Source organism: Pelophylax lessonae, assembly GCF_965119305.1.
Source record: "Pelophylax lessonae genome assembly, chromosome: 3".
NCBI lineage: Eukaryota > Metazoa > Chordata > Amphibia > Anura > Ranidae > Pelophylax > Pelophylax lessonae.
The window spans coordinates 159,603,893-159,622,571 of NC_138770.1; the positions used below are offsets into that span (position 1 = coordinate 159,603,893).

Sequence of the window (18,679 nt, forward strand, 5' to 3'; positions counted from 1 at the left end):
GTTCATTCAATTGAATGGGCCACCCAATACAACCCAACAGGCCAAAAATCATGTATGCATGTTTGGTGCTGCAAATAAAGTGCATTGAGCAGGTGCATTGGGGTTACCAAATCACAAAGGTGTGAACAGATTCATAAAAACTCTCTAAGTACAGAAAAATACCTGCTGATATGCCAGAAATAAATGTACACATTCGCCCTCCAAAGATATTAATAGGGTCTACCACAAATTTTCGCAAACTCTAAAATTAGAGCAAGATTGGTGATACAAATTTGGGCAGTTCTATCTATCTATCTATCTATCTATCTATCTATCTATCTATCTATCTATCTATCTATCTATCTATCTATCTATCTATCTATCTATCTATCTATCTATCTATCTATCTATCTATCTATCTATCTATCTATCTATCTATCTATCTATCTATCTATCTATCTATCTACCGTATCTATCTATCTTCTGTTTCTGTACGATTCCTTTTATGATGGTCAGAATTTATTTTGCCTAGAGCTCTACACTATGAGGCATAAAATATATACACATGGAAACATACTTTTGAAATACAGAAATGGATACTCATTTTTGGAATAGAGGCCACTTCTATGTCTGCGCCAATTCATTTTAACATTGCAATGGGTTCCAAATACAATAAATGTCCTTCTGTCTTTGAAACTGGTATTGTCTGTATAAAAATGCATTAATAGTTTTTTCTTTTTTTTTCTTTTTCCTTACGTATACTGTTGTACTTCTGTTACATTTAATAATTATTCATATTTTTAGAAAATGAATGAGAAGCTGAGGACCTTTTGATTCACCCCTCCCCCTATCAGTTCAAAGCTTGAGGTCTGGAAGAAAAGAGCAATTATACCGCCAGGACACACCAGGTATGTTTAGAGTCATGCAGTCCTGCTCTTGGCCTTATTGTTTCTGTGCACTTGGCTTTGCATTTATTTGTGCCATTATAGGATGTAATCTTTGGTGATGCCATGTGGTGGCTGATGGCACTGATTAATCATGCGTCCATGAAAAACAAAGCTAGCATGAGTACTCACGCCATCTATTTTGTAAATTGATCTGATATTTAAGAAAACACAGTTCTTTAGGAAGCACTGAAACGCATCAATTACAATTGGAAGTTTATCATTTAGGTCATTAATATTGTTTCTAGAAACCTAACTCTTCCATATATACTGCCTCAAACCACAAATGTCATTTTGGTATAGCCAGTGGTAAGATCTATTTACCAGCATGAAACTTCTCCTGGTCAATATTTCTTTTTTTTTTTGCCTTTAGTACAGTTTGAATCTTGGTGTAGGAAAATTAAGCTTGTTCACATCTTATGGACATAGGGTGTTGGGTACAGAGAAAACAAAGGAAATTTTAAAGCCTAAATCTGGCCATTTATGAATCTGAATTTGTCCAGTTCACCAGGGACTGGCCGAATTTCGAGGTATGTATGGGCATCCTGGTTGTACACAAGTCAATTTATTGAACTGGGTTTTTCCCTAATGATTAGAGCCACTGGCTATATCCGGCAACACTAATCACTGTGTTTTACCTACATAGAAGGCTCCCCACTGGAGAAACACAATAACGCTGGGGGAGGGAACCCCCTAACAACACTGACTGTGTTGATGGGGGGAGTCAAGTAATCGTGGTGGAAGGAAAGAAAACTGCATAATCTTTGACCTGCCTAACTCATGGAGGGGGAAGGGTTAGAGCCTCTAAAGCTTGTCATGTACAAGTAAAATGTTGTAAGAAAAAATTGATTGGAGACAATCATTCAATTTTCTAATAGTTGATGGGGTCAAATTAATGACCGTTTCAGACGTAATGCTAAAAAAAAGTCAAAGAAGCACAATGCAGTTTATTTTTATAATTTTTTGAATGAACAAAATATTAACAGTGAATGTGCTTTTGTTTGGGAAATTCCATTCATTCTAAAATCATATGTTAAAATCTAAGTAAATTTTGTGTTTTCAAATTACATTTGTCAAGTCTTTGATGGCATTATGAAATGAGGTGATGAGATTATGTTTATTGAAGTTTTAGGAGGTACAATTAGGAGGTGTACTCAGCTATGTACATTACATATAGAGAAAAAAAATGACATAGCACCAGTCATAACAATCAGGAATCTTTAAGTAGATTATATATTTGGGAAATAGATAAATGTATTAGTGGAGCAGATAAAGGCCCGGGACTTATTGCTCCTAGACAGGTTGGCCTGTATATTGTCTCATAGCATATCCAATACGGTTATAGGAATGAATTCCAGCATAATCTTAACAGTAGGTCAATAAAATCTTAGTAATAAGTCAACCAATTTTTTAGCAGAATCCTAACTACAACTATTTGCCTAGACATTTATTATATATGGATTAGAGGATGCTACTTACAGTAAAGCTGTATTAAACCCAAAACCAAAAAGTAATATAGTGAAGCTTACCAATGATTAGCTGTGGTGACTGCATTCGTTTTCTAGGCTTTTTCTTTCTGTTTTCACCTGACTATCTGTCCAGTAAAACACCTCCTGTATTAGCTTGCCCCCGCTCAGGAGGAAGGAGAACAGGGGCCCCTTTGGACGGAAGCATTGTCAGTCTAAAGGAAAGGGGAGTGTTAGAGCGACTTTCTTTAGATACGCTAAAACATTTAAGCCAAAACTTCAGCTCAGCCTTTATAACAGTTACAGCAACAATTTTTTCCCCTTTTAGGCTACATGTACACGGGACATTTTAAAAAGTCCCTTGAACGCTGGAATTTAAAGGATGTTTAAAACGTCTGTTATGTCGCATTTGCAGCCGTGTTTAGCGGGCGTTTGTGCTCAGAACCGTTTCTAGAGGTAAAAAAATCATTCCCCTTTAAAATGGAAAAACGCGAGCGCTAAACGCGGGTGATCGCGTTCGGTCGCGTTTTTGCGTTTAAAAACGCCGGTTAACACACGTTCTGAACATCCTGAATGCAAATAATTGCTTTCCAAAAAATGACACTGAACTCAACTGCCTGTAAATGACTGTAAACGACCCTGTGTACATGGACAGATAAGATAAGATAGAGCTGGGTTCAGGGGCTTCTGAAAAAAACGCCCAACTGCTCCTAAACGGCCGTTTACAAGTTGCAGTGTACATGAGCCCTTAGGATAAAGGTCATACATAAGTAAATAAAAGCTGATCCTTGTAAGCAAAATGGTTTGTCTCAACTTGTTCTGTTAAAAAAAACAACAGACCTATCGCCCAGTTTACCAGGTGAAAATAAAGGACAGAAAGCCTAAAAAGAAAACAAATACAGCCATCACATCTAAGAATTGGTAAACTGCAATTTAATAAATGTTTGCTTTTGGGTTTAATACTGCTTTAATAGGAGAAAAGAGAAAGCTATGAATTCCAATCAGTTTTCAAGGATATAAAGATAGGAGAAATGTTAGATAGGAGGAGGGTGGTGTTTGCATCAGAAAGATTTTAGGCAACCCAGAGAATCTTTCAACTTCTCAGTAAGGGCTCTTTCACATGGGCGTTCCTTTTTTTTTTGCCCGATCAGGTCCTTTTTTTTTTTTTTGTAACGGACACGGATGACACTTGTGTCATCCGGTCCGTATGTACGTTTTTCATCCCATCCGTTTGCGGATGAAAAACTGACATAATGCATGTCTATGTAAATACGGATGTCTGCGGATGACACCACTGACATCTGTTTTTGCTTCCGTTCCGTTTTTTGAAAGGAAGAAAAAATAGGGTTCCCCTCCGTTCAAAAAAACTGAACTGAACTGACAAAAAACAGATGTCAGAGGATGATCATCCTCTGACATCCGTATTTACATAGAGATACATTATGTCCATTTTTCATCCGCAAACGGATGGGATGAAAAACGGACATACGGAACGCCGTGTGAAAGAGCCCTAAGAGAGAGGGAGTGTTTAAACAATGAAATAGTTTCTATTAGTTGAGTGGGAATCATGGTATAGAGCAAGTAAAAGCTCTTAGAATCTAAGAACCCTTTAGTGGGGGCATCCTGGTGTTTGAGGCTTCCCGATTGTCAAGAAGCATTCATTTGTTTAATTTTTGTTAAAAATCTGTTTCTGAGGAAAGATGTGGTTAAAATCAATTCATTAGGATAATTTTTCTTGTTGTCAAAATAGTTACATGTTCAAATCTTTTTAGGGAAGGGGTTTCCCTGTCTGAAAAATAGAAGTTATGATCCATACACACTATACAATTGTCTTTAGATTTTTTCCTTTAGATTTTACCAAAACCATATAATATGAGGTCAAATCTAAACACTTTCAATTTGTATGCAATCAGGTAGGCTCTTGTACTACATAGTTGAAGGTAAATTTAAAGGAAATTTAACAACACAAGTTGTATAGTGTGTATCCAGCTTAATAAAGCAGAAAGGAGGCATCTCCGTCCCGTTAATTGGGTCAAATAGTCTGTGGTTTGAGTCCATGCGAGTTGAATATGGGGACATGACCACAGCACAGGTGAATTGGAGTTGCATTTTAGGCACTCAGTGAGAAAAAAATAATATGGGAAGGATGTTGAATAGGTAAAGTAAAGGTGTAATATGCTTTATTTATATGTTTCAACTGCATTTCTCTCCAGGTTTCATTTGGGGTGGCTTTATGCTACGCTTTTTGGTCCAAGCCTTTTGGATTAGGTGCTACATCTCCCCCTCCGGAAGTTTTAGTTCACATGGGTAGGATTCTTAGATAGTTGGTGCTGTCTTAAAAAATTGTAGAAGTCAGATATTAATTTTTTGGTGGCAAAGGAAGTTATTCATACTTTCAGCAAGGGCAGGAATGCAATTGGTTCGCGAGGTTTGGCCTGACTATGGATGAAGGGTTGTAATTGCATATATGGGAAGAAATGGCTAAATGGGATAGGGCTCTTTCACACGGGCGATCCGATCAGATCCGCCTGTCAGTTTTTTAGGCGGATCTGATCGGATCCTCCATGCAGCTCTATGAGGCAGCGGTGTCAGCGGAGACACCTCCGCTGACACCCGCTGCCATCCGTATCCGATCCTGTCCGTGAAATCTGGAAGGATGGAAACCCTATTTTTCCATCCGTTCAGGGATCGGATCGGATCTGATGAGAGCGGACAGGCGGTCCGCTCTCATCCGATCCCCCATAGAGGGCAGTGGGGGCTGAGACACCTCCCTCTCCGCACTGCAAGCAGAGACGGAGCTGTCATCCGCCGGCTCAGCGGGGATCGCGGATCGATCCCCGCTGAGCAACACGGATCCGCCTACGGAGATGGACGGTGTAAAAGAGGCCATAGAGTGATGATATTTTTTGATACAAACGTTTGTACAAAAATCCCCCTGTGTATGGCTAGATTAAGGCTTAGTTGACACTTGCAGTTGGGAGGGGGATTGTAAAAAAAGTCTTGTTCTTACCACCACAACCACCCCTCCTAAGCTGCAAAGGTAGCCATATGGGGTATACTTATGCTTCGACCCCACCACTGTGCTATGCATTGAGATGTGGCAAAATATATCCACTCTGTCAAGTGAATGGAACCTCGTCACATGCCGTTGCAGTGGTGTGGGCTTTTAGAGGTTAACACAGGCAGTAAGGAGGCATCTCCTGCCAACTAAAAAGATCGCTCTTCAATTGCCAATGCTTGTGTAAACAAGCCCTAACAGGTTTTGGTGCTGCCTCTAATCCCTCTTAGAAGATTTACTTTTCTTTCCTATCCACTGTCATTAAGGCAGGAAGTGAGAATTCCCAATAATGAAGCATACACAACAATACTGTATATCTGTCCTACAGAGGCATAAATACAATATATACACCTGCCTAGGAGAAGGATTTCTATTGATTATATATATATATATATATATATATATATATATATATATATACATACATACGTACATACATATACAATATCTCACAAAAGTGAGTACACCCCTCACATTTTTGTAAATATTTTAATACAGTATATCTTTTCATTTGACAACACTGAAGAAATTACACTTTGCTACAATGTAAAGTAGTGAGTGTACAGCTTGTATAGCAGTGTAAATTTGCTGTCCCCTCAAAATAACTCAACACACAGTCATTAATGTTTAAACCACTGGCAACAAAAGTGAGTACACCCCTAAGTCAAAATGTCCAAATTGGGCACAAAGTGTCAATATTTTTTGTGGCCAACATTATTTTCCAGCACTGCCTAAAGCCTCTTGGGCATGGAGTTCACCAGAGCTTCACAGGTTGCCCCTGGAGTCCTCTTCCACACCTTCATGATGACATCATGGAGCTGGTGAATGTTAGAGACCTTGCACTTCTCCACCTTCCACTTGAGGATGCCCCACAGATGCTAAATAGGGTATAGGTCTTGAGACATGCTTGGCCAGTCCATCACCTTTACCCTCAGATTCTTTAGCAAGGCAGTGGTTGTCTTGGAGGTGTGTTTGGGGTTGGAATACTGCCCTGTGGCTCAGTCTCCGAAAGGGAGGGGGATCATGCTCTGCTTCAGTATGTCACAGTACATGTTGGTATTCATGGTTCCCTCAATAAACTGTAGCTCCCCAGTGCTGGCAGCACTCATGCAGCCCCAGACCATGACACTCTTACCACCATGCTTAACTGTAGGCAAGACACCATCTGAACCAAATAAGTTTATCTTGGTCTCATCAGACCACAGGACATGGTTCCAGTAATCCATGTCCTTAGTCTGCTTGTCTTCAGCAAACTGATTGTGGGCTTTCTTGTGCATCACCTTTAGAAGAGGCTTCCTTCTGGGACAACAGCCATGCAGACCAAAATTGTTCTTTCAGGTTGAGGTAAGAGGTAAGGCCAGTCAAGTTCCCCCACCCCAAACTTGCCCATCCGTGTCCTTATGGACCTTGCTTTGTGCACTGGTCCAGTTTATTTGGTGGAAGGGGGATTATGGAGTGGGGTTGCTTTTCAGGGGTTGGGCTTGGCCCCTTAGTTCCAGTGAAGGAAACTCTTAAGCTGTCAGCATACCAAGACATTTTGGACAATTTTATGCTCCCAACTTTGTGGGAACAGCAATAATGGTCAAACATTCCCATAGACACACTCCTAAACCTTGAGGACAGCCTTCCCAGAAGAGTTGAAGCGGTTATAGCTGCAAAGGGTGGGCCAACACAATATGGAACCCTACGGACTATGACTGGGATGCTATTAATGTTCATGTGCATGTAAAGGCAGGTGTCCAAAAACATTTGGTAATATAGTCTATATATATATATATATATATATATATATATATATACTTAATTTGGGAATTATTTATATTATTTCATTTTGCTAGCGGCTGGTCTTATCATCATTCGCCTTAGCACAGACCTAGTATAATTTTTGAGGTTTTCATTGATGTCTGCGCCCATGTTCCTTACATGTCTCTGTGACACATTAATCAGGGTATGACAGGGTGTCACTGAGGCAGATAATTTGCAGTACTGATCAAACTGATGATGCATTCCTACTGTAAATACATTCATATTTGCTAATTGTACTGCAGAACCTTTGAGGACGTAACTCCTCATTTGGAAAGGTGGGGAGGATTTCTTTCAGCAGCGGAGAGGAATGCCACCTGCAGCAGGGTTTTATGGTACTGTAAAGTACACGTCCAGCTTTAAGTAGTAAACCCTTTTAAATGTGTGTCACGGCAAACCTATCCTGAGAACAGTAACAGTTGCAGACGCTGATATTCATAAATATTCACAGTGCTCAGAAATGTAATTCTGTGTTTTCATACAAATATATTATATGTTTACCTATACTTCGACACTTGGAACTTGGAATCTACAAAAAGCAGCCCACTCATTTACATGCATATGCCAGCTTTATGGACTCAATTAATCTTCTTAAGTCTGATTTAGTGATTCCCAAGTGTGCTTGGAATGTAAGCACTGGTTACCACATAGTCAAGGGCAGACAGAGGTAGCGATTTTAAAAGCAGTGCTGAAATACTTACAAAAAAATCAGTTTAATAAATAAGGGACTATTCACAAAAAAAGGCATGTAAAGAATTCTGAACCAGTTACTAATATAGTCATATATACTTAAATATACCTTTGCAATATAAACCAAAGCAACAAAAACTGGGATACCTTTGAGGTGTTACCTTAGCATTCATTTGAGACCCTTTAGGGCTGATATATTTTTTTTTAAATGGGACCACACACACACAAAAACATAAAAACTGGTGGGGACCCCCCCCCTAAAAAAAATAAATAAAACATCTATACCAGACAAAAGAAAATATGTGAGATCCCCACTGAAAACCCATACCAGATCATTATTATGAGCATGCAACTCGGATGGCCAGGAAAGGAGGGGACGAGCAATGCAAGCCTTCCCAACCTTTTGGACCATACCAGACCAAATGCCTTCAACATTGTGTTGCACTGGTACATGTCCCCCAGGGCAGTCCCCCTCATATGCCATTTTTTAAACCCCCTTGCCTATTAGCCAATTAAATGGGCATTTTGATTTAAACAGATTTAACTTCCATTAATTTCAATAGGGTTTGGCATCTGAACTTCTTTGAAGTTCCTCAAACCTTACTCGAACCAAACCCAGGGCAGTTTGGCTCATCATTACTCCATAGACAGGAAGATATATTGTAATATAGCTCTAACCTCAGTATCTCCTTAACAATGGTAATAGATCTGCATACATGGTATCTGCCTTCTTCACCCTTCTACAACGTACATAAAAAAAAGATTGCTGGAGGTGCTCATTAATGTCCCTTGGGAGGTCAGAAATAGCACATTTGTGGTACGTAATCCTTGAAATCAAGAGTCCAGGCCTGCTTCTTTTGGGGCATGACAAGCCTTGTATGTACATATCTACAGTAAAAGTCAGTATATGAAAACCTTACAGCAATAGTACAACAGTGGTAGCCCCTGGGAGGGAACATTTGACCAAAAATGAGAAAAGTCTTCGCCTAATTCAGTAATGTGGATTTCTAGAAAGACAACATATGGTGCGTCTAGGTTGGCAAGATTTATTTTCAGGGTGGGGTTTTTTTTTTTATTACCGCTACTATTTCTTTATATTGGCTTTTAACATTTACCAATCCAGAAATTCAGAAACTGGATGAATAGTTTAACACTGGGAAATACACTATTTATCTTTCAAAAAGTACTTTATATACAACTATATAGATCAGATCAAAATGAGGGACAAATGAGGAGGAAAGAGGGACAGAGGGATTTTGTTCCAAATCAGGGACTATCCCTCGAAATAAGGGACATTTGGGAGCTATGGGTAAATAAATGGATGTAATTCATATATAAGACCAGTTTTACCTGCTAAGGGTTTTGTGTTTTAGTCCATCTGCCATGCAGCACAGCCCTACCTAGCAAAGCAGAAGTCCTGATTTTTGCACTGCTGCAGTTACATTACACTTACAGGTCTTGCCCCACCCTCATCCTGGGACTGGTCAGTGAAAAAAGAAGCAGCAGACTGATGAGCTAATCTTTTTTGTTATTTTGCTGTCTCCTCCTATAAGTATGCTTCTTATTAGCACAGGAATGCTGCAGAATACCTGATTGAGCCCTTGTGCTGCTTCTCCCTCTTCTGTACAGCGAGTGTAAGAGGCTAATATCCAGTCAAATTCTGGTACTTACAATGCTTACATTTAAATTTACATTTAAAAAAAATATATTTAACGATGTATTAATGATTACTAGGTTGCATTATATCTACCTTAAATTCATCTTTAAAAAAATATAAAGTTGCAGTAAGGGGAGTTTAGTGGTCCTTCTTTCCGCTCAAAAGATGCTACATATCCAATACATGTACAATACACATATTTACATAATTAAAGCTAAACTTCGGGCAAATATTAAAACCCCAGTTAATGCAGTTACGTATAATTTAGAAAGTTATTACATTTTTTTTTAAATAAACTAAATTTAATTTATTATCAGCTTCTTGTCATTTCCCAAAAGTAAAACTCAAACCTGAAGAAGGGAGAGCCATTTTTCTGAGAAAATCATACTCTGCTGCAATGCGGTGACAGCGTACATGTTCAGAGAAAATAAATACTTCACCTGTCTCCTGCCTCTCCTTTATTATCCAGTCACAGACTTGGGGCAGAGAAGTGACCAAACTGTACAGCTTAACCATTATTGAGAAGTGAGGTCACTAACCTGGCTGTGATGCCTGGAAGAGCTGTGTAAATATAAGGACTAGTAGGACAGAAATACAAATTCTTTGGCAGGTAAACCATCTCTCCTATGGCCATTTAGCTTTGTGCCTGGAGTTCAATTTTATAGTTATTTAGAACTGTGGGACCACATAGAACAAAGGTCTTGGTGACTTCACCTCCATCTCCATCTCCATCTCCATCTCCATCATCAGTTAAGGGGCATTTTGGTCACTGAACTCTGTACCCTAAACTGTACATGACATATTCCTGACTACTGCACTCTGTACACTGGGCTGTATATGACATACTCCGGACCACTGAATTGTGTACTTTGGGCTGTATGTTACATACTCCTGAACACTGTAAACTGTGCATGGATCTAAACATGACATACACCTAGCCACTGTACTCTGTATGATAGCCTATATATTACATACTGCTGACTACTGAACTTTGTACGCTGGGAGGTATATGACATACTTCTGACCACTGCAATTGGTATATTGGGCTTTATATGACATACTCCTGACAACTGCACTTTGTATATTGGGCTTTATATGACATACTCCTGACCATTGCACTTTGCATACTGGGCTGCATATGGCATACTTCTGACCACTGACTCTGTACGCTGGACTGAATATGACATACTCCTGACCACTGCACTCTGTACACTGGGATGTATATGAAATACTTCTGACCTCTGCACTCTGTACACTGGGATGCATATGAAATACTTCTGACCTCTGTACTCTGTACACTGGGATGTATATGAAATACTTCTGACCTCTGTACATTAGGCTTTATGTGACATGCTTCTGAACACTGTAAAATATGTGATAAAATAGAATAAATAAAAATAATCAAATTCATAAGAAATAATATATCCAAAAGGTGTGATGTTGAGCAAATCCAAATAAATAAATAAGACATTCAGAGCAAACAACAGTGCTTCAGAAACAATAAATATACAGCTGAATAATGAAAAAGTCCAATTCCTATATGGTGAGTAATGCTCCTCAAATCAGTGAACGTAAAGCTGAAAAAAAAAATCATGAACACTGCACTCTGTAAGCTAGGCTTTAAATGAGATACTCCTGACCACTGCCCTTTGTATGTTGGGCTGTATATGACATACTTCTGACCATTTCACTCTGTACATTGGGCTTTATATGACAGACTCCTGACCACCAAACTCTGCACGCTGGGCTGTACATGACATACTTCTGTCCACTGCACTTGGCATGCTGAGCTGTATATGACATACTTCTGCACACTGCAGTCTGTATGCTGAGCTGAATATGAAGTATACTGTACATGCTCAGATGTTTTCTATGGTATATTAACCACCTCCCACCCGGGCCATTGTAAATATACGGCCGGGTGGGAGTCTCCTCCTTCTGATCGGACGTTCCGGAACATCCTTCAGAAGGAGAGAGATTGCGCCGCCGCGGGCACGCGCAGCGGCGCGATCTCGATGTGCCTGTGTCCCTAGGACACAGAGCAACAAGACTCGGCAGGAGGGCCCTGTGATTGGCCCTCCTGATCACATGACGGCTGTGTCCAATCACAGCCGTCATGTAATGTCAATACAGCCATTGTAACGGCTTCGATCTCTTCTCCTCCTGACAGATCCTGTCAGTGAGGAGAAGAGAAGAGGATCGATTCTGCCATTGGGGTGATCAGTGAGTATTTCTAATTACTCACTGATCGCGGGGGGGGGTCTGTGCTGGTAATCAGATGATTGATTACCAGTGCAGCCCTGGGGGGGAGGGGTGCCACTAGAGCCACCAGGGATGCCCACCCATGACCACCAGGGATGCCCACCATGGCCACCAGGGATGGCAAACAGGGATCAGAGAGCCTGCCAGTGGTGCCCCCCTATCAGTGCTGCCCACCAATGCCATCTATCAGTGCTGCCCACCAATGCCCGTTATTGCCATCTATCAGTGCCACCCACCAGTGCCCATTATTGCCCACCAGTGCTGCCTATCAGTGCCCATCAGTGCCCCCCATCAGTGCCGATCAGTGCCGCCCATCAGTGCCACCTATCAGTGCCCATCAGTGCCACCTATCAGTGCCCATCAGTGCCGCCGATCAGTCCCCATCAGTGCTGCCTATCAGTGCCCACCAATGCTGCATATCAGTGCTATCTATCAGTGCCACATATCAGTGCCCATCAGTGCTACCTATCAGTGCCCATCAGTGCTGCATATCAGTGCCACCCCATCAGTGTCTCCTCATCAGTGCCTGTCAGTGCGACGTCATCAGTGCTCATCAGTGCAGGAAAAAACGTATCTATTTACAAAATTTTATAACCTAAACAAAAAAACTTTTTTTTTTTTTTCAAAATTTTCGTTTTTTTTTATTTGTGCACCAAAAAAGAAAAAACCTGGCGGTGATCAAATACCACCAAAAGAAAGCTCTATTTGTGGGGAAAAAATGACACAAATTTGGTTTAGGTACAGTGTTGCATGACCGCGCAATTGTCATTCAAAATGCAACAGCGCTAAAAGCTGAAAATTGGTCTGGGAAGGAAGGGGGTTTAAGTGCCCAGTATTGAGGTGGTTAAGAATCTTTATAATATTACCAACAAGAGCATGCCAGCAGGTCCTACTGCTTTTCTTGCAGTTTGTAAATGCCTAATTTATACATATAATAACAATAAAATAATACATTAATAAAATTGCATTTTTTTAGCTTTTTTCTTTTTTTGGTCTCATTGCCCATGCTGTCTCTTTAATACATTATCATTCCTCAGCATCAAAATCTGACTGGAACATCAGAACACCTCCAGGCAATGCATACATTTGATGGAAGCTGTAGTCCCACGCAGTGTCACACAATGAAGAAGATTACAAAGTAGCAATATTTGTGCAGACTCAAAGAGGAGACGCTCGCCATGCAAATGTAAGATAAACCAAACCTTCAGAGCCAGGTAGCGGGCTAGACCGTTTTTCTATAAGTTTCACTGGGGGTGTCGGTTTCCAGCAGAGCCATTTTACCTCTCCGCTGGGAGCAGAAAATGGCATGTAAGATGAGATGCTTCAAAACAAAATAGTGCATCTTGGCTTATGGCAGACTGCCTGCTAATTAGACCACTCATAGTACTTCCACCATGAATTTCTGCTGCTTCTTTGTCTCACTCTTCACAACACCTCTCAGTAAGTCAAGAACACACACAGTCTCTCTTTCACAGATGCACCTCTAATACCAATTCACGCTTATGTATAAAGAGGATCTTGCCGCTGGTATAGGCCCAGCAGCCTAGGGGACCTATTTTGTGTCTAGTTGCATATTGATCCTGGTAGCAATTGTATGTAGAAAAAAAAATGTGATCATATTAATTAATAATAACATTCATAGTTAATACCACCAGAAATTACTAAAGTGGTAGTAAACCGAAAACCAGAAAGTATAATATATTGCAGCTTACCAATCATTAGATGTGGTGACTGCATTAGCTTTCTTTTTTAGGCTTTTTTTCCCCTGGTGATCTGGCCAGCAGGGCTTTTTTTCAGAGGGAACGAGGGGGAACGCAGTTCCGGCACCTCCCACATTGAATGTATGTAATGGCAAGGGGTTCTGGGGGGTCCATTGTTGCAGGGGTGGATCGATTGTTGCATGCAGGGGTCAAATGTTGTTACTGCCTTAAGTTGCTGGGGAAGATCAATTGTTACTGGGAGTGATCTACTGTTGAGGGAGGGATCTATTGATGCTGGCTGCTAGAAAATCTATTGTTTTTTGGCAGGGTTCTGTTGCTGCTGGGGAGGTCCATTATTGCTGGGGAGGTCTATTTTTGCTGGCTGCAGGGAATCTATTTTACTGCTTTTATTGTTATTATTAAAAGATTCCATGAAAATTACCACAAATGATACTTGGTTCCATATTCTCTAAAATTGGAACCAGAGGGTGGGACCAAGGGACGGTGCTTGGAGGTGAGTAGGGGGTGGAGGCAAGTGGTGACTCGGAAGGAGGGAGTACCTGCACCTATTCTCTGGGAAAAAAAGCCATGATGGGCAGTAACACACCTCCTTTCTTAGGTTGCCTACACTCTGGATGAAGGAGCACAGGGAGCATATATGGACACTAGCATTTTCAGTCTTGGGTGGGGGGGGGGGTGTTAAATGTGCTAGAAGATTTAAATACACTAACAAATTGAAACCAAACTCCAACACTTTATAGGCAGTCACAGCAAACAGTTCTTTCCTTTTGGGATAAATGTAAACACCCCTGCCAGTGTTGACTGGTTTATTTCATCCCTGTAACTTATACATCTTCAGAAGAGCTTGTTCTTTTGAAAAACAACAAACTTACTGGCCAGATTATCAGATAAAATAAAAGCTAGAAAGTCTTAAAATAAACTAACGCAGGCATCACATTTAAAAATTGGTAAGCTGTAATATAGTAAATGTTTGCCGCTTTAATTTAGGGAATATCCAATTGCCTTCAGGAAGATTTTTTTCCCCCAGTGGAGTAAATTGGACTATGCTTCATAGGGGTTTTTTTTTTTGTTTGCCCTTCTCTGGATCAGCGTTGGTTATATGGTTCTGTAAATGAAGATTTTAGCTGTATTTATTTATTTATTTAGTTTATTTATTCTTTCTATTGGCTGAATTTTAGTGCCGGTTCACACTGGGGCGACCTGTGAGGCGACCTGGTCGCCTCACAGGTCGCCGCAGGTCGCCTCCCATAGGGAAGCTGCGGACCCATTCTAATAGGAGCGACACAAGTCGCTCCGATCTAGAAAAAGGGTCCGGAGCTTCTTTGGGGCGACCAGGAGGCGACCGCCATAGACTTCAATGTTATGAAGTCCGTGGCGGCCGCTCTGAGGTCGCGGCGCGCTGCTCGCACCGCGATCTCGGAGGTCGCCCCTGCAAGTAGCGTCGCGGTAATGTGAACCGGCGCTTATGGTCCTGTGTTTTTTTCCAACCCAGCTAACTATGTAACTATGAATCTTTAAATTTTAATGTAAAAAGAACTGTAGCAGCTTTTCAAGGCATTGGGCCTGATGTGGGTCTAACATCGTTACCGGTTACCTCTCCATGAAACCATATTATAGCTAATTTAGATAAATAGCCAGTACAGCAAATATTGAACATCAAAAGTTAAAAAGGTTATTAAGGTTCCATTATAAGTGCTTATGTCTTTAGTGCAGGAAAAAGGGTGCTGAAACAGCATATCCACTTAAGCTTTTTTTGCTGCTTACCCATTGGGGAGATTTCCCTGAATGTCCTGTCTGTAGCAGCACAACAGGGAGTAAGTGGAAATCTTCCGAAAATAAGTAGACAACCCATCTCTGATAGTTGAATTCAGAATAGGTGTCCCCAGTGGAAGATATCCCTTCTGTTCCTGTTTTACAAATCCTCAGAACAATTGGAGACGGGGAATCTCATCAATGAGGACAGAGACAAAACAGAAAGCTGAAAGGGGTTCTAATTCTTTCTTGCTGTTATATATAAAAAAAAAAAGTGTTTTTATGAAGTTATACTTTAAGGAAGAATTCTAAGTATGGATATGAGTGGAGATCACGGTACTAGCGATGTCTAATTCAATGATTCCCAGCTTCCAAGGGCCAGATATGGTATTCGCTGTCGGAGACGAATAAATCCTTAACAAAGACAAAGCTGCTCAGGTGAGACAATGTTTCCTGGTGCGAGTCGGATCCGTCATCCAGATAGTATCCAAAACAAAGAGAGATGACCGCACTCAGGATCTTGATGAAAACAGAAGTATTTTTTCCTCACCACAGGTTACAAACTTGACAGTATATCCATATAACAGATAATAGGTTGACGCGTTTCACGATACTGTAGATCGCTTATTCATAACCACACCATGGTTATGAGTAAGCGATCTACAGTATTGTGAAATGCGTGAACCTATTACCTGTTCCTGTGATGTACTGTCAAGTTTGTAACCTGTGGTGAGGAATAAATACTTCTATGTTTTCATCAAGATCCTGAGTGCGGTCATCTCTCTTAGTTTTGGATGGTATTTACTGTACATAGTTACATTGGCCAAGCTGGACCCATATAATTATGTAAAAAAAAATATTCATACCTGGAATTCTTCTTCTTTAAAAAACATATGTAAGTCTGGGGACCTCATACTGCCAAACCTCTCATTACACAGTTACATCCTTGTAAAGAGTATTAATACCTATACTGGAGCAGTGTGTCAGGATAGCAAAGTCATTTTTGTGACTTTCATCACCTTGGGTTCTACCATGTTTATGTATGCAATGTTTCCAAAATGACATGTTCAAAATCTGTCCATTGCTATGGAGGAACTGAAAACATTGTTGTTCAGAGTTGTTCTTAACAGTTGTGTCTTTGAAAAACACAGCTTTTTATTTGTCTTCAGAAGAAGTGAAAGTTAACCTAGCCATTTTCTTGTAGACCAGGGATGACCAACCTGCTATCCACAGGCTGTAGTCAGTCTAAGACAGCTATGAGTGTGGTCCAACACAAAATCGTAAAAACTTACTTAAAAATTTAGATTTTTTTGAATATTTTGTAAAAATGAGTTTGCACTTAGCAAACACTCAGCGAACACATATTCCTCTCTGCACAATTATACCTTATTTATAAAAGAGATCCAAAAACGTGTGCAAAGTGAGCACTATGAGGCCTCAGCAGCTAACACGAAAAGGTGAATATATAATCTCCTAAACAATGTATACAAGAATGTGTGCAGCGCTAATATACATAAATCATATCATAGAATACACCAAATATTGTGCCAGTGAAGCAAATTAGTAGTTCAAGCGTGCATAAAAGTTCATAATCCACAATTGAACGTGTCCATGATATAAGGAGTGTCAGAACACTCACCAAATAGATAGAAAGAGAGTGGAGTAATATTGATGAATCCACCTCTAGTGAATAATGCAATATTGAAAAGGTGCTCCTCCTCCACCATTCAGATGCACTCACCAGAAAACATATGGGAAAAAGCCTTGAATATGTCAAATCAAAAGCTGGAGATCCATCCTAATGTGCAGTACTGTCCCCTCAATTTACGAGTATGAGTACACTGTATGAACGCTATGTAGGAAGGGGCCTACATGCTGGCGTCTGACTGCCGTATTCCCGATTCAGGAACGGCGGTCTGTCTGATGTGAGTTGTTGGTCATATTATTTTTTTGTGACCTGTACGTGCATTTTATTTTAATAAATAATACACTATATAAGTATTTTTGGCTCTGCTTGGTGAGCGTTCATACAGTGTACTCATACTCGGCAATGGAGGGGGCAGTATTGCAGATTAGGATGGATCTCCAGCTCTCGATTTGATATATTCAAGGCTTTTTCCCATATGTTTTCTGGTGAGTGCATCTGAATGGTGGAGGAGGAGCACCTTTTCAATATTGCATTATTCACTAGAGGTGGATTCATCATTATTACTGCACTCTCTTTCTATCTATTTGATGAGTGTTCTGACACTCCTTATATCACGGACGCTTTCAATTGTGGATTATGAACTTATATACACACTTGGAATTTGCTTCACTGGCACAATATTTGGTGTATTCTTTGATATGATTTATGTATATTAGCACTGCACACATATATGTATGCCTTATTTATATCATCAGCTTTTAGCAGCACCTATATTTGTGAGCAACTATTTTCAAGGATGAAGCATGCGAAGGGCACAATTAGAACCAAAATATCTGATGAGCACCTTGAGAATTCATTGAGAATTTCTACTACATCCATCGAACCAATCGAATGCAATAGTTTATCAAAAACAGTGTCAAATATCACACTAATTTTATGTTGTGTGGCCAAAAACAATTGCTCTTCTTTCAATTTAGCCCAGCAAGGTCAAAAGGTTGGACATTACTGTTGTAGACAGATTTCTTTTAATAACAGTATCTATAAAGATGATTACTTCAATTTCCTACTACCTAATATCATATTTGTAAAAATTGAAGGATATTAGCTAATACTGCGTCAATCAATTTGCTTTGTTTGTTAAAGTACGTGTACTCTTTCCAATACAGCACACTTGCAGAAAACTGTTTTTTGTGAATAAATAAATCAAACTATATATCTGAGACTGTAAATCATGTTTTGAGAAAGATACAGGAATACTTGGGGGTCTGCTCTGAAGTTGTGTGGGTGGGGCTTATGACGCCCTAGTGGGCTCACTAAGATACTGCACTCGCTAATGCCTATATGCTAGGCCGGAGTGTGCAGTTATGTGGAATCAACAGTAGGACACACCTCCAACTTAGAATCAAATGATACTTGTAAGGTTAACTTTCTTACTCCACAGCTGAACCTCTTGTGCCATTAACACTTGAACACTCCCCCTGTTTAGAGGACACCACTTCCCAGGTGTGCAGCATTTAGGGACCAGTACCATGCAGTGTGTACTGGTCTCCACCAATTTAGGATTATTGTCACCTCTCACCCAGTGACTAATCACACAGTTGCTATGGGATACAGGAAATGCTCTCTTTTTCTGCTCTCTGTGCTTGCTCTCTCTCCTAGGGCCCCGCTGCATTACTCTATTCTCCATGACTTCAGGCTG

General features: G+C 40.3%; 1 protein-coding gene across 1 annotated transcript in view; it reads left to right on the plus strand.

Moving 5' to 3' along the window:
* The first annotated feature begins 783 nt into the window (after positions 1-783).
* The window catches only part of MYT1L (myelin transcription factor 1 like), a 451,852-nt gene continuing 433,956 nt past the window's right edge, over positions 784-18,679 (plus strand). Inside the window, exon 1 of the mRNA XM_082250801.1 lies at positions 784-887. The gene's annotated coding sequence lies outside the window, so the exon portion shown is untranslated. The remainder of the gene's footprint in view (positions 888-18,679) is intronic.